Source organism: Phaenicophaeus curvirostris, chromosome 11 (genome assembly GCF_032191515.1).
Source record: "Phaenicophaeus curvirostris isolate KB17595 chromosome 11, BPBGC_Pcur_1.0, whole genome shotgun sequence".
In the NCBI taxonomy this organism is placed as follows: domain Eukaryota; kingdom Metazoa; phylum Chordata; class Aves; order Cuculiformes; family Cuculidae; genus Phaenicophaeus; species Phaenicophaeus curvirostris.
Genome location: NC_091402.1, coordinates 22,799,318 through 22,813,290, shown reverse-complemented (window position 1 = coordinate 22,813,290; position 13,973 = coordinate 22,799,318). Strand labels below are relative to the sequence as shown.

The window sequence follows — 13,973 nt, the reverse complement described above, 5'->3', positions numbered from 1 at the left end:
TGCTCCCCAGGAGAAAGGAGAGCCAAAGGACAAAACGCTCGTGGCTCAGGTCACTGCTGCAGGCTCCTGGCGCTGAGCAGGCACCTCATTGTGCCGCGCTGACACTGTTAACGTTGCTGAAAGCCAGCACGGAAGTGTCATGCAAGGAAACAAAAGCACATTTTATGAGACTCCAGAACTCACAAGTCTCCCCTGCCCCCTTCTGGGAACAAGGTGGATTTGAAAACTTCAATATCTATTTCCAGTGATGAAATTGTTTACTTGGGCACAAAACCAAAAGAAAACCAGAAAGAGCCTCTGCTTCAGGCAGGAGGCCCTTCAGCAAAAGACCCAGATGTTATTAAGTGCATCTCCTTCAGCAACAAACAAGACTCAAACTGGATTCTCTTTACCCGTACACTGAAGACACTGACAGAAACTCTCACCTGCCAGAAAACAGCCTGAGAATTCACTACAGCTCAACTGCTACGACTAAGCTGATTCATTTCTCAGGTCACAATACAGATGTACAATGGCGACTCCCTGTCCTTTACCCTTTTTACCTCCACTACTTCCTCAAAATAACACAAAAAGAAAAGGAAACTACAGTAACTACAGCAAAACTTGTGTGATCTGCATTAACTGCTTGTACACCTTCACCACCACTTCCGGAAATCACACTGTAAGAAGCTGCTGATTGAGACCTGACTTAAGCAGAAATCTCTTTACAGTGACTTGCCACCCCACGTCATTATCTTGAGATCTTAAACGCAAGAAATAAACAGACCTAGTTACAGCCAGAGAGTGAAAATTTTCCCACCTTCCTCTTCCTCCAACTGCAAGCACGGGAAACACTTTGCTACGCTTTGTCTTTGTGTTTTTGCATTCACAGCATTAACACAAGCATTGCACTCCCCTCTTCCCATCCAGAGCGCAGCCCCACAAAACTCTGCTGCTCAGAACACATTCAAACATTTTTCCTTTGTCTCTGCTTTTCCTGCAGGCTCCTGAAGAGGAAAGCTAAGCAAAGACCCCGCATGCCGTGCCCAGCTGGGACGAGGAGAAGGGAATTTCCAAAGGCATGGAGCATGGCTACTGTTCAGCAGCCATTCAGGATCTGCAAGAAATATTTCTCATTTTGAAGAGACCAATCCTGCAGCAGAGATGCAGGAAATCTGGATCCAGAGAGCACATTGTGAGCGACTCTCCCCTTCCTTTGCATAGACAGCTGGTAAGGAGCAGAAGTTTGCTTCAGTTCTCAGGAAGCAGCACAAATGTTTTGTTTCCTAGGAATCAGGACAATGTTGAGATTTAAACCTATTGGGTCTGAGAGCTATGCATCAAACCAAAAGCAAACTTGCTGTGAGGAACCACCAAAAGAATCTTTTCTCACCCTTGAGGTCTTTCAGAACCATCATTTAATTTGGCTCGCTGCAAGCTCACTGTAAGACAGCTTTACAATTACTATGACAGGCTGTGGGTTGTGACACCACTCTGATCCATCTCCTCCTCAGATCTATACATTGCCCTTCTGAGATGCCTGACAATTAATTATACAGAAATGAATAGTGTTAAATACAAATATCACAAGCAATTGGCTCTCAAAGGAACTGAGGATGACAGGATCTCTGCCTTCAGGAACCACAGCAATGCCCATTCGGTACAACTCGTACTGTTAGAAAGAGAACAACCTTAAGGCCTTAACCAGCACACATCAGTGCTACCCATCTTCTCACCTGTGGCCAGAAACACACGTCTGCTGAGCCACAGTGTGGGTTCTGCCCCTGCCTCCTCCCACCACTGGACCACATCAAAGCAGCATCCTGGCCTGCATAAGCTCTGCCAGAACTGCAGGTGCTACACTGACAGCAACTCCCAACAAAGAGATTAGTGCTCAGAGTTAAAACAGCATCTGCATGAGCTCCACCTGCCCCTCCATGCAATGCAAGGCGGCAGCAAGCTTCACAGCCTCCTGCAGCCTGCAATTTTGCTACCCAAGAGGACTTTAATCTCGCATATGTAGGCAGAGATATACCAAGGCGTTGCGGCAGTCAGAACTCATTTTTACAGCAGATGGAGGGCACGTGCATTAGAATTTTGTCTTTCTGAACTACTGTGAAGATAGAACCGGACATACATTTTGCCTTTTCTGCTTGGGGAAGCTGACACCACTTCCATTTGGTAGGCCCCCAGTGGCACTGTGTGGTTTTAGCAGACAGCCCAGCTTTTGCCTGAACACTGCTATAACATTAAAAACCGGGAGAAACACAGCAATTCTTACATCTCTGTGCTGAAGTTTAACAGGTCAAAAGGGCTCAGTTGATTTTGTTAAGAGGTTCTTTAGATAAACATTATCTGAGGCCATTCAAGCAGAAAGAAAAGAACTAGGAATAGCTACCAGTCTTGGTGCTTCCACTGAACGTTTTGATGATCTTGGTCAAACCACTCAGTCCTAGTGGATTCCAGCCACTGGCAAAACAGCATTCCAGAAAGGAACAGTAGGACAGTCAAGTAAACTATCCGTATACGGTTTAGAAAAAAACTGCAGTTTGGTCATCACTTTATTTTCCACAAGCCCCCTGCACTGCATTTCAACTTTGTCTTATCCAATAATTAAATTCTCCAGGTTTTAAGAACTTGTGTCCTAGTCCATTAATGACTGAACTGAGATTGCTAATACAGACTTAAATTAGGGCACCTCTTCACAGTGAATGTGGCACTGTGTTTGTCTGAAGAACCAAATCTTTTAAAAGCTTTTCTGCTCCAACAGCAGGAGCAGAAAAGCACAATCCAGAAGCACAGCAGTTCCACAGAAAGACTTCAGAGCATAAAAGCAAGACTATTCAAACAAACTCACTTCACCCCGGTAAACAAATTCTTGTGCCAAAAGCACATGGAATAGCTGTTATCTAGTGGTTTCTTCTGCTAACGGAGCTCTGAGACTCTAACAGGAAGCAAAACTAAGGATTTCTCAAGCATCTGGAAAAGGTCAGAAGCAGAGAAATCCAATGTAGAGTACACCAGATCCCTCCAATGCTCAGGACACAGCTTAATTTATTGCATGAGAAAAGGGCACTGCAGGCTGCCCTGCCACACTGAGGGGATATCCATTCTGGCAAAACAAGTAGCAAGGTTTGTAGGAACAGGTAAAAGCTTTAGTTAGACCAACTGACAGAGGATGCCCTCCTCTCCTGCTGCAACCTCTTCTATTTTTACACTGCTGATGAAAAAAAAAATAATTCAGCTGGAAAAGACGTAATTTGGGGCCTTATTTTTCTACCTATTCCTTCTTCCCTTGAAAAGAGTGCTACTCACAATGACAGAAAAAGCACTCACATCACTGTCTACCTTCTCCATGCCCCCAGCAAAAGAAGTTTCATTTTTTAAAAGTATGCTTTTATCACCATAATTGTATCTACATTAAGGGATTCCACTAGCAGAGCTGTGTAGGGCAGGGATGAACATGCTGATTAATGCAGCTGTCCTAGGCACTTGGAGCAGAAATTACCTTATAAGCTCATCCACAGGGAGTTACAAGTCACATAATCACGTTACAAATCCATAATCCATGCCCCCTACTCGATTTTCCTAAGCAGATGACCCTTAAGGGTCACAGGCAAGAAAACATGAGCTATCACTTCCCCAGCTGACACTCACTGTGATTCCTTCCTTGAGAAAGTACTGAACAAAGGTACATTCTCAAATACTGCATATCCTCACATACAGAACATTGTCTCATAAGGTCAACCCACTAAAAAACATAAACCAGTCCAGAAATACAGAGAAAAAGTAGGAAAGTAAGATCTGAGCTCCATGTTAGGAAACAAACAAAAAAAATCTCAATGCAGTGGTTGCAAGAAAGTAAGCAATACATGGAAAATGCAGGGATAAAGGACATTTTGTTATCGAGGTTTTGAATAGGAAATAACTTAAAGTTTCAGTCATAACAAACGTATTTTAGACAATAACTAGTCCCTAAATCTAGTACTTATAGTATCTGACAGCCCTCGAAGCTAAGGTAGCAGATTTCGTTTGAAACTAGCTACAACTGTAAAGAGAATTTCATATGAGGGCACTTTCACATCCCTTGTGACATTAAAGTAAGGCAAAACATACACAACGCTAAGCTCGGGGTCATGGAGGAGATTTTGACCTGGGCCTTTTGTTATCCTGTTACTCTTCTGGGGATCAACATAATCTGCGAGACTCTCAATTGTTTGTACTGAAAATCTTAAAGCTGTTAAAACACCTCAGGGTTGTTTTGTGGCTTGCAGTATGCTCTGGAAGGTAAAAGGTAAAGAATTAACAGAGACACCCCAGCCACCTGAACCAGACTCTATCTTCCCAGAAGGTATGTGAACTGGTCGGCTAGGCACAGCTTCGAGCTTGGCAAGATGCTACGCGTTTTGAAGGACAAAAAGGGGTCAATTGAGATGAGATCTGAGGAAGAAATGTTCTCCTGTGAGGGTGTGGAGGCCCTGGTCCAGGTTGCCCAGAGCAGTGGTGGCTGCCCCATCCCTGGAGATGTTCCAGACCAGGTTGGATGGGGCTTGGAGCCCCTGATCCAGTGGGAGGTTGGAATTGGATGGGCTTTGAGGTACCTTCCAGCTCAAACCACTGCATGATTCTGTGATCATTTTGCCAGAGCAGGAGCCAGCACTGCCACCCTTTGGTGCTGCCTTCTAAGCAAATCTCACCCTTCCAAGGAACCCAACGTACCTCTGGCTTTGCCAGGAGAAGGTTGCTCCTAGATGCCAAAGAAGCCATCCCTGAACACAATTCATCCTACTGTATTTCTTAGGATAATTCCAAAGGAAAGGGACCTTGAATACTCCATATCTTCATTATTACTCTCCTGGCACGGGGCAGCAGGTTTCTTTAAGTACTCTACCACACCAGCCAGTTGCATTCTGAAGGTTTGAAACAAGTAACTCCTTTTGTCTGATTCTTCATTTAAAACAAAGCCTATATTTAACTTCCTATTCACTGCAGTAGTTGCAAACAAGTTCTTATAAACACTGTACAGGTCACAAATTTCCAGTATCTTATCTAAATGCTAAGCTGCTAGGGTAGAGCGCAAATCTCTTTCCAACAGGCTTTCTAGAGCACCACTTAGAACAACTGAGGCTGCTGGCTAAGTAATAGAGCTGTGAAGCCAAAGCAAAAAGAAAGTAATTTCTTAAACCTAATCATAATCATTTTGCACAGGGTCACATTTAATCAAAGTAAAATCTGCATATTCAAGATTAACCTCCTGTGCATCTTATCATGGGAGGTATGGGATGTTTAAGAAACTATCTAAAAAACTCCACATACAAGCATTTCAGTACAAATTAAGCTTCAGATGGCTTTAACAATCTTTTTGGGACAGATTTATAAGTCTGAAGTCAAAAACTTTTTCCCTCACCCAGATTTGTGGAATCAGAGTCCACCCCGACAAATCTGACAGGTACACTTCTCCAGTGCTGCCATGTGATTTCACACGAAGATCATGATTCAATCTGCCTTCCACCAGACAGCAAGTGTTGTGAGAGCCTTCCAAAGCTCCAGGACTCTACCAGTTTCACTCGGTTCACAGTAGCACTCAAACCACCACAAGAGCGCAATTATACCTCACCTTCTGCAAGAGTTCCAGCACTCTCAGAATCATGGAATGGTCTGGGTTGGAAGGGACCTCAAAGCCCACCCAGTTCCACCCCTGCCATGGGCAGGGACACCTCCCACTGGATCAGGGGCTCCAAGCCCCATCCAACCTGGTCCTGAACGTCTCCAGGGATGGGGCAGCCACGACTGCAATGGGCAATCTGTGCCAGTGCCTTATCTCCCTCACAGCAGAAAATTTCTCCCCAAGATCTCATCTCAATCTCCCCTCTTTCAGCATAAAACTCTTCCCCGTCTTCCCATCCCTGCTCTCCCTGATAAAGAGTCAGTTTTCATTGAAGTGATTCTCTGGTTTGACTCAGCCACTGACTAAAAGGCATAGGACCACGAAGCCCCCCGGGCTCCTCTCCCAGATCCTTCCTGCTTTAAATAACTCACTGACATCTGCATTTGCTGGTGCACTGATTTTGGTGCTCGAAGCTGCTTATCTCCTATAGTTAGCTGTAATGAGATCATGACTGCCTCCCCACACGTGCTTAAGCTGCTTAGACAGTACTGTCAAAGGACACAGAACAAACAGCCAGTCCTATCGTCTTGTGCCTTCCTAGGATTTCTAAACTCACTTTTTGAAATGCTTGACAATACTGTGATACCAACAGAGGACAATGCTAATACCAATTAAAGATCACGCAATATTTTGCATAAACCCACTCTGGCAGTTTAAAAAAGAGGAAAAATGCAGCTCAGCATAGGGCTACAGGGAAGAAAACCAGAAATGTCACAGCAGAATAAGTGAGCTATACAATAGCTCACCTTTAAAGCTGTGATAAAGACAGAGGAGCATGCCTTGCATAGGAGGCGCCACATCTCTCCTACCTCAGGAAGGCAGCAATGGAGCTCTGAATCTTTGGTCATTACCTGTTGCACTTCAAACTTGCAAAGACCACTAATCCCACAGGTCAGGGCCTCCCCACCAGGAAAGCGAGCTGTGCGATGCAGCCACTATCTAAACACACGGTCTCTCAAGAAAATGAGGTCATTTGAGTCTGCTAGCAAGCAAATACTTGCACCACAGTACTACTACTGAGTCCTATCTTAGCAGATAAAGAACTGGGGGGAAATGGGTATGCTTGACTTCCTTTCAAAGTTAGAACAGCACGAAGCAATCACTTTCAGCCTGGAAGACCATCAAAGCAGTCTATCACCTTTCAGCAAACTAACCTCAGAACAGAAAGAAAAAGTAAAAAGCAGACAGCGATGTAGTTCTGAGATCACCATGCAAGAGCGTCAGCCTTCAAATCTTGGGAGCTTAGTTCTTTGTAATAAGAACTGACACTGATTTGATTAAAAGTGAACAAACATAGAACAGGCCTGAGCTTACCACTCAGTTCTAGTGCGCTCACCTGGGCATTCCTGCAGTATCCTCCAAAGGTGAGGGCACACCTTCCACAAACCATACCTACATATACTTACATTAAGAGTAAATTACAAAGTGAGAGGTAAAAACCAAGCAGCTTATTTCTCTTTGCATGGTATTTAAAGTGGAAAAAAATTGCCTTAGAGCTGTCACCCAAGCTCTCCCTGTTGAGCAGTTGCTGGAATATGGAGCCAACCTCTCACAATCAAGAGGGAGGAGGACACCAGGAGCAAGTCAGCCTGGAAGACGTAGTATTGAAACAAGTCAGGAAGTGCTAAGTTAGCTTCTCTTTAGATCTTTACTGGCTCATCAATTCACAACGTTTGAGAGCACACTTTCCCTCAAGTCTGGGACCAGAATTCAGAGTGAGGTCCTTTCAGGGTGCAAACTCATTCCCCCAGACTCTGACAGATGCTGTTCCCTAACACACCCCTAGGGCTGTGGGGATCAGAGCCCCAGCTGCCACCTCCATCCCTCAGCCAAAGATTACCAGCCAGTGCATGGAGCGAAACAGGGAGCACGGCCATTTGGCATCTGGCCTGGTTCACAAGACACTGATGGGTGGCCATGAAAAAAGGCTGAAGAACAGTATTTTAAACAGTGGCAGCAGAGCGGGTGCTGCTGCAGGCCCCAATGCAAGGAAGGCAGCGTTCGACAAAGCAGCGGGACAGCTGGTAGAGGAGATAACGTGCCTCACTATAAAAGCTAAATCGGAGACAGCTTATCTATCGGAGCATGCAACCACATTCAGTAACATCCTCCTGGGACAGGCACATTACATCTCAGAACCTTTTTTACTACTCTGATCAGATTTGGTTGACATAGATCTTATACTAATATAATTATGACAGCTATGCCCATTTTGCTTTTGAACAGAAACACCAATATTACCTAGTTGTTACAGCTGACATCCTTAAACACAATAGAGATGCACCTGATAATAGCAAAACTTATTCCTTAACTCCCAGAGAAGGGGATAAAATAATTTGTTGTGAATGAAACTGAGCACATACTGGCAGGGATGGTGGAAAATAAAAGAAAGCTTAAAGCCACTTGTCTTTTATACACACTTAATGCCACTCAAAACACATTCAGACAAGCCTAGAAGAACAAATGAAGGCAGATGACTTGTACCTTAATGCTGTCTGCAGAGCAGTTTGCACTGGTTGGGACTATACAGAAGCACATGCACCCCAACACACTGCTGAAGAGAACTGCATCCATCAGGAAGCGCATCTGCTAAGAGAGCACGCTGGGAAAGCAAAAAATAACAGCTGCTGCCACATCAGAACAGCACAGGCCCTGCACAAAGGAGATGCCTGCAAAACAGAAACTAAGCAGCCATGCACAAACACTTCCTCTTCCTTCACCACTGCCCCTACGACAGCAGCAACAAACCTGAGATGAAACACTTGCCAGCACCCTGCTCTGCATTCCTGCCATGCCAGGAGTATAAAAGAGAGGTTACTAACTGCTCCTCCGTACACCTGAAGGATTCCTGCAGTTTACAGCAAGCAATATAAATACTTTAGATGATTATTGCAGAGGCTTCTGTCGTGTTTTCTTTTTCACTCCTCTCCCCTAGCTCACAGCAGACTCCTTGTTTTTAGGCCTGGCTTTGACATGCTTCTTCTCCAAGGCTGAGGAGTCAGAAGTAAAAGCAGTTACAGTTGTTCCTGGGCAAGTTGCATTACATTAACAAGGATGCGCAGAGCAGCCACACACAAGCCCTGTAAGTCAGGTTCAGATGTAAACCCTGCCCAGCACAAAGGCAGATGGTTCAATGTTGTCAAACATGAGAGGAAATCAACCAGGCTGCAGCATCAACTCCCAACTGCGAGGCACGTGTCTGAAGCATGTTACAAGCTAATTCCCACTGGGGAGACTGGGGTAGCATGATGGCAACAAGTGAAGTGCCTGGGTTACAACGCGATACCTGAGCGATGGCCCAAGCAAGGCCTCCATCAAAACTTCTACGGCTTTGGTACCTGCATTTCAAACACAGAGGGAAGAAAGGTACCTCCTCTAGAACACAGGCTGTGAATATTAGCTTCAAACTGACCACCCAAATTGCTCATTCCAACAGAAAGCACAAGACGGTCCCACGGCAGCATGCCCATCGGAACTCACCCAATCCACAACAACCTTCAGACACAGACATCTATGAAAAACTGAAATCTAAGATCAGAAGCAATCAAACCTTTCTACAAACAGGTGGTGATCCAAAGAGACTGTCCTGTAAGCAAGTGGTCCACAAACAGCTCCAAGCTTCTCCTTACCTCACACCAGGCAAGCTCAGCAAGGTCACATTGACAGAGCTTGAGAATTCTACCTGAAATGAATAAGCTCCATTTGGCGGGGAGGGAAGGAGAGAAGAAACAGAGCAGGCAGCTCAGAGAGGATAAGAATAGTGTGATTAAGAAGAAATCATAATGCTTGCTCAGAAGGCTAATTAAGTGATCAAGAATGCAGGTACTACTTCAGCCTGAGCATTTTTTGACCTCTGAGCTCTCACCAGTCTAACCTTGACTTCTCACAATATGCAATGTTATACAGAACCATTTGCAAGTCAGTTCCCTTGCCCAATCCACACATCTGGTTTTGCTTTCTAGACTATTTTAATAAGACAAACATGCCCAGTACTGTCAGCCTCATGAAGAAGCGCACAATGATACTAGTCACAAAAGTAGCAGGAAAGAAGCATGGGTACTACTGTTCCATTTAATTTTTAAATAGAGGTATGTATTTTAAAATGATATGTTTTATATAACTAAATAAAAGCCCTTTGTCGCACTGTTTCACAGCGCAGGTTACCCTGAAACAAGAGTAAGACTCTATTCCACCACCAGTCCTATGTTCCCACCATTGCACCAGCAAAATCCTTAAAGTTGAGGTGGAAAAAAAAAGTCAGTTTGATCAGTTCATGAGTCAGGGAGTTCCAGTCCCCACCTGCACAAACAGCCAAGCTGGCACCAGGGATGGGGCAAGACCCTCTTGTAGGCTGCAGTCTGTGCTTACACGAACTTAAAGCGACTGTGAAGCTACACACAGCAGGTGGCACAATCAAAACGCCTGGTGACTGATCCTAGAAACTGTCCCCTTTTTCTCATCTCAACAAGGAATTGTGCTCATTTATATTTCCTATGCAAGAAGCACAAAAAAGTGCCTATTGGGCAACCAGAGTAAAGAATTACCCAGAGAAGACACACAGTTCAGAAGAGGGCCCTGATGGCATATCCTACCCTTCCCACCCCATGAGCATCAGAGATTCCTATGGTCCTGACCTCGTATGCATCACCTTTCCCCTCGGCAAGCCAAGGATCACCTCCCCTGCTCTCCTAAAAGTCCTTATTGGACAGTAAACAAAAGCACCACCAGGAGAAGGACGCTGCAGATACACATAATGGGTGGATTTAGAACGAGCACAGCCCAGGCTGTTCATCCACACACCTGGAAATGGTTGTGCTGAAACCGCTGTTGAGCATAAGAAACACTAATGCTATTAGAGGAAAAATTACCATTAGGACAACTTGGAACATTGACAAAACAAGAAGCTTTACACAATCGAAACAGCAACCCAGTGTTACCTTGCTACATACAGGTTTTACGCTGGATCTTTTCAAAGCATACCACCTTCCTTCCAGCTCCAAAACAAAGCACTTACCTCAGGTCAGCTCTAAACCAACCTGGCCACAGAAAATTACTCCTCACTCTCGGTAACAAGGAACTGTTGCACAGGATGAGGATGCCCCTAACAGATTTATTTAGGGTTATAGCGACAGCATCTAGTAACTTATATCTACTTTAAACCAATTCCAAGCTCCTGACAGTTTCTGCAGAAAGGAAATCAAAGTCTTAGTTCAGTGATATGTAACAAGGACTCAGGATTTTGCTCCTTCGGAAACCTGACATACACACATGCATCAACTGCAGGTGACAGCTCAATACAGAGACCTGCGTAAGACATTACAGCAGATAATCATGAGAGACAAACTAACACCCTAGTTTACAAATAGGCCTCCTGACTATAGAAACAGCACACTGAGAATGAACAGAGCCCCAAGCCCACACTGTTCCAGCACCATTCAGTGCATTGTTAGCAAAGGGCAACCTTGGAATTCAGCTTTGGAGACTCTAAATACCAAGTTAAGTTGGGCAAACCTGAAGGGAGAAGCAGATGGAGCACAAACAGAGCAAGACAGGCCAAACTGAGAAAGGCAGCACGTACTAAAGCAAATTGCTGAGGAGAGAAACGGGGGCCTTGCTGGTACAGAGCTTTAAGATGGAAGGACACCGAGCCTGGCACCAGTTTACCCTCAGAGCAGCTGAAAACCCACCAGGAGCTAGTACCACTTCTCTTAATCCAAGCCCTACCTGCAAACCCCAGGAAAGGCTGTTGTTTGCAGTCCAGATCTGCAGACCCACAAGAACATCCACCTGCCTCCGGGGACTGCCAGGGATCCTCCCGTAACTACCAAGGTAAGCAGCACTCTGGAGCCTGCTTGCACCCCTTCCTCTGCCAGGCTGGCAACACGCTGGGACACAGGAAAGGTCCCCAACCCCAGCACCCTCCTCACCGTGTTGGTTTCACGTTATTGCCGGGAGGTCCTTCCTGGGTGGCAGCTGCTCCTGTGGAAAGGAAAGGCACAGAGGGAGGAGAGACTCAATCAGCTTCCCAGACAGGGCCCTGCTGTGCCAACAGTCCCCCCCATGCCCCAAACAGGGACACTCAGCTCTCACCCTCTACACCCTGCAAACACCAGGGTTCCAAAGTCCCCACTCGTGCAACCTCACCTGGCACCCTACCGGACCCTCATGGGGCCACGCTAGGCTCCCCCTGTCCCCCCTTTTCCCTCCGTCCCCCCTTTTCCCTCCTCATGGCGCTCCCACTGTCCCCCCTCACAGACGTGGCTCTGCCCATTACCCCTCACAGGCTGGGCTCCCCTGCTCCCCCTCATAGGGCCGTGCCCAGCTCCCCCTCCTTCCCCTCACAGGGTGGGCTCCCCTGTTCCCCTCACAGGGCCATGCCCGGCTCCCCCTCCTTCCCCTCACAGGGTGGGCTCCCCTGTTCCCCTCACAGGGCCGTGCCCGGCTCCCCCCGTCCCCTCACAGGCGGGGCTCCCTCATCCCTCCTCAAAGGCCGCACCGGCTGCCCCGTCCCCCCGTGCAGGCCGTGCTCGCTCCCCCTAAGCTCCCCCCCCTTCACAGACCCGGCTCTCCCCGTCCCCCCTCACAAGCCGGACAGCCCCCCGTTCACCCTCCAGCGGCCCTGCCGCTCTCTCCCTGTCTCCTCCTCACGCAGCCGCGCCCCCCCGCTCCCCCCAGGCCCGGTTCTCCGCGCTCGCCCCCCTCACCGGGGCCGGTCCAGCCGGGGCTGGCGACGCTGCGCCCGCCGCCGCCGCTGGAATCAACAAGAAGATGGCGGCGCCCGGGGGAGCGGGGCCCGGCGCGCGCCGTCATAGTAACCGCGCCGTCCAAGCCCCGCCCCCCGGCCGCGCGCGCCAATCGGAAGCCCAGCCCCGCCCGCCCAGGGGCTCCGCGCTCGGGGCGCTGATTGGCTGAACGCGCCGCCACTCACCCGCGGGGAGGGCCCCCGCCCCTCCCCTCCCGCTCACGTTAGGCACACGTGACCGGGGAAGCTAGCCCCGCCCCCTCGCGGGACGCGCCCCCTCATTGGCTGCGCTCGGCCAATGGGAGCCCGGGGGCGGTGCGCGGGAACGGGAGCGCGGGAACAGGGCGGGGCCGAGCCCGCCCCTCAGAGCGGCGCCCGTGAGGGGGCCGGGCCCGGTCCTGAGGGCTCGGTGGCCCCAGGCGGAGCCCCGCAGCCCCTCTTTGCTATGAAATGTCGCTATGAGGTCTCCCCAGGCTGCACAACCCAAACGCTCCCAGCCAGGGGAGGCTACGGGGATGATCCGAGGGCTGGAGCACCTCTCGTGGAGGTGCTCCAGCCCTCGGATCATCCCCGTAGCCTCCTCCAGGCCCGTTCCAACCGCTCCATCTCCTTCACACACTGAGGATCCAGGACTGGACACAGCTTATCTCTTCCCTTACCCCTTCAGCGCCTCCGTTCCCTGGGAGCTGCCATGGGGACATTCCTACCTGCTCCGCAAATCCCTCTCTTCCCTTTCCCTGGGAGCTGCCGGGGCCCTGGCCCTACTCCCCAGATCCATCTCTTTCCCAATCCCCTCAGCGCTTCCTCGCCTGGCAGCTGCCAGGGGGATATTCCCACCTACTCCTCAAATCAGTCTCTCTCTTTATCCCATCAATGCTCCCTGGGAGATGCCAGGGGGATATTCCCACCTACTCCTCAAATCAGTCTCTCTCTTTATCCCATCAATGCTCCCTGGGAGATGCCAGGGGGATATTCCCACCTACTCCTCAAATCAGTCTCTCTCTTTATCCCATCAATGCTCCCTGGGAGATGCCAGGGGGATATTCCCACCTACTCCCCAGGCTGATCTCTCCCCTTATCCCACCAGCGCTTCCTTTCCCTGGGAGCCGCCAGGGACTCATCCCTTGGTGCCCCTTTGAAATTCAAACACCTGGTTTCCCACCTCCCTGCGCTGACTCCTTCAAAGCGTTCGCCAGGCCCTGCCAACAACCCCGCGGCACCCACCGCTTCCCCACACTAATCCACTTTTCCTCTTCATCAGGAGCCCTGGCCCCTCCGCCAGCCAGCGGCTCATCCCACCCCCTGCGCTCCAGCCAGGGAGAGCTTGGCGGGGATGTGGGATACAGAGCAAAAGTTTCTTGCAACTACCTGTAATTCAGGGTTTTTTTCCCTCTGGGGGGACTGCCCTGGCTGGGTCACATCCTGGGGCTACAGAGGCGCTGGTGTGAGCGGAGCAGACCCTGCCAAAGCCCTCGGCAGGATTTCCACGGTGCCATCCCCTCCTGGAGCCGGTGCTGCCGTAACCACCAACCTGGTGCTGGCAAGTGGCACCCCCGTTCCCCACTCGTCCCTGCCACCGCGGGG

The 13,973-nt window shown here is 48.8% G+C and overlaps 1 protein-coding gene across 1 annotated transcript in view; it reads right to left on the bottom strand.

The window, feature by feature from the left end:
- Positions 1-12,432, bottom strand: part of IP6K1 (inositol hexakisphosphate kinase 1) — a 31,029-nt gene extending 18,597 nt beyond the window's left edge. The window contains exons 1-2 of the mRNA XM_069865619.1: positions 12,352-12,432; positions 11,575-11,626 (exon numbers count right to left, since the gene is read on the bottom strand). The gene's annotated coding sequence lies outside the window, so the exon portion shown is untranslated. The remainder of the gene's footprint in view (positions 1-11,574; positions 11,627-12,351) is intronic.
- Positions 12,433-13,973: the final 1,541 nt, after the last annotated feature.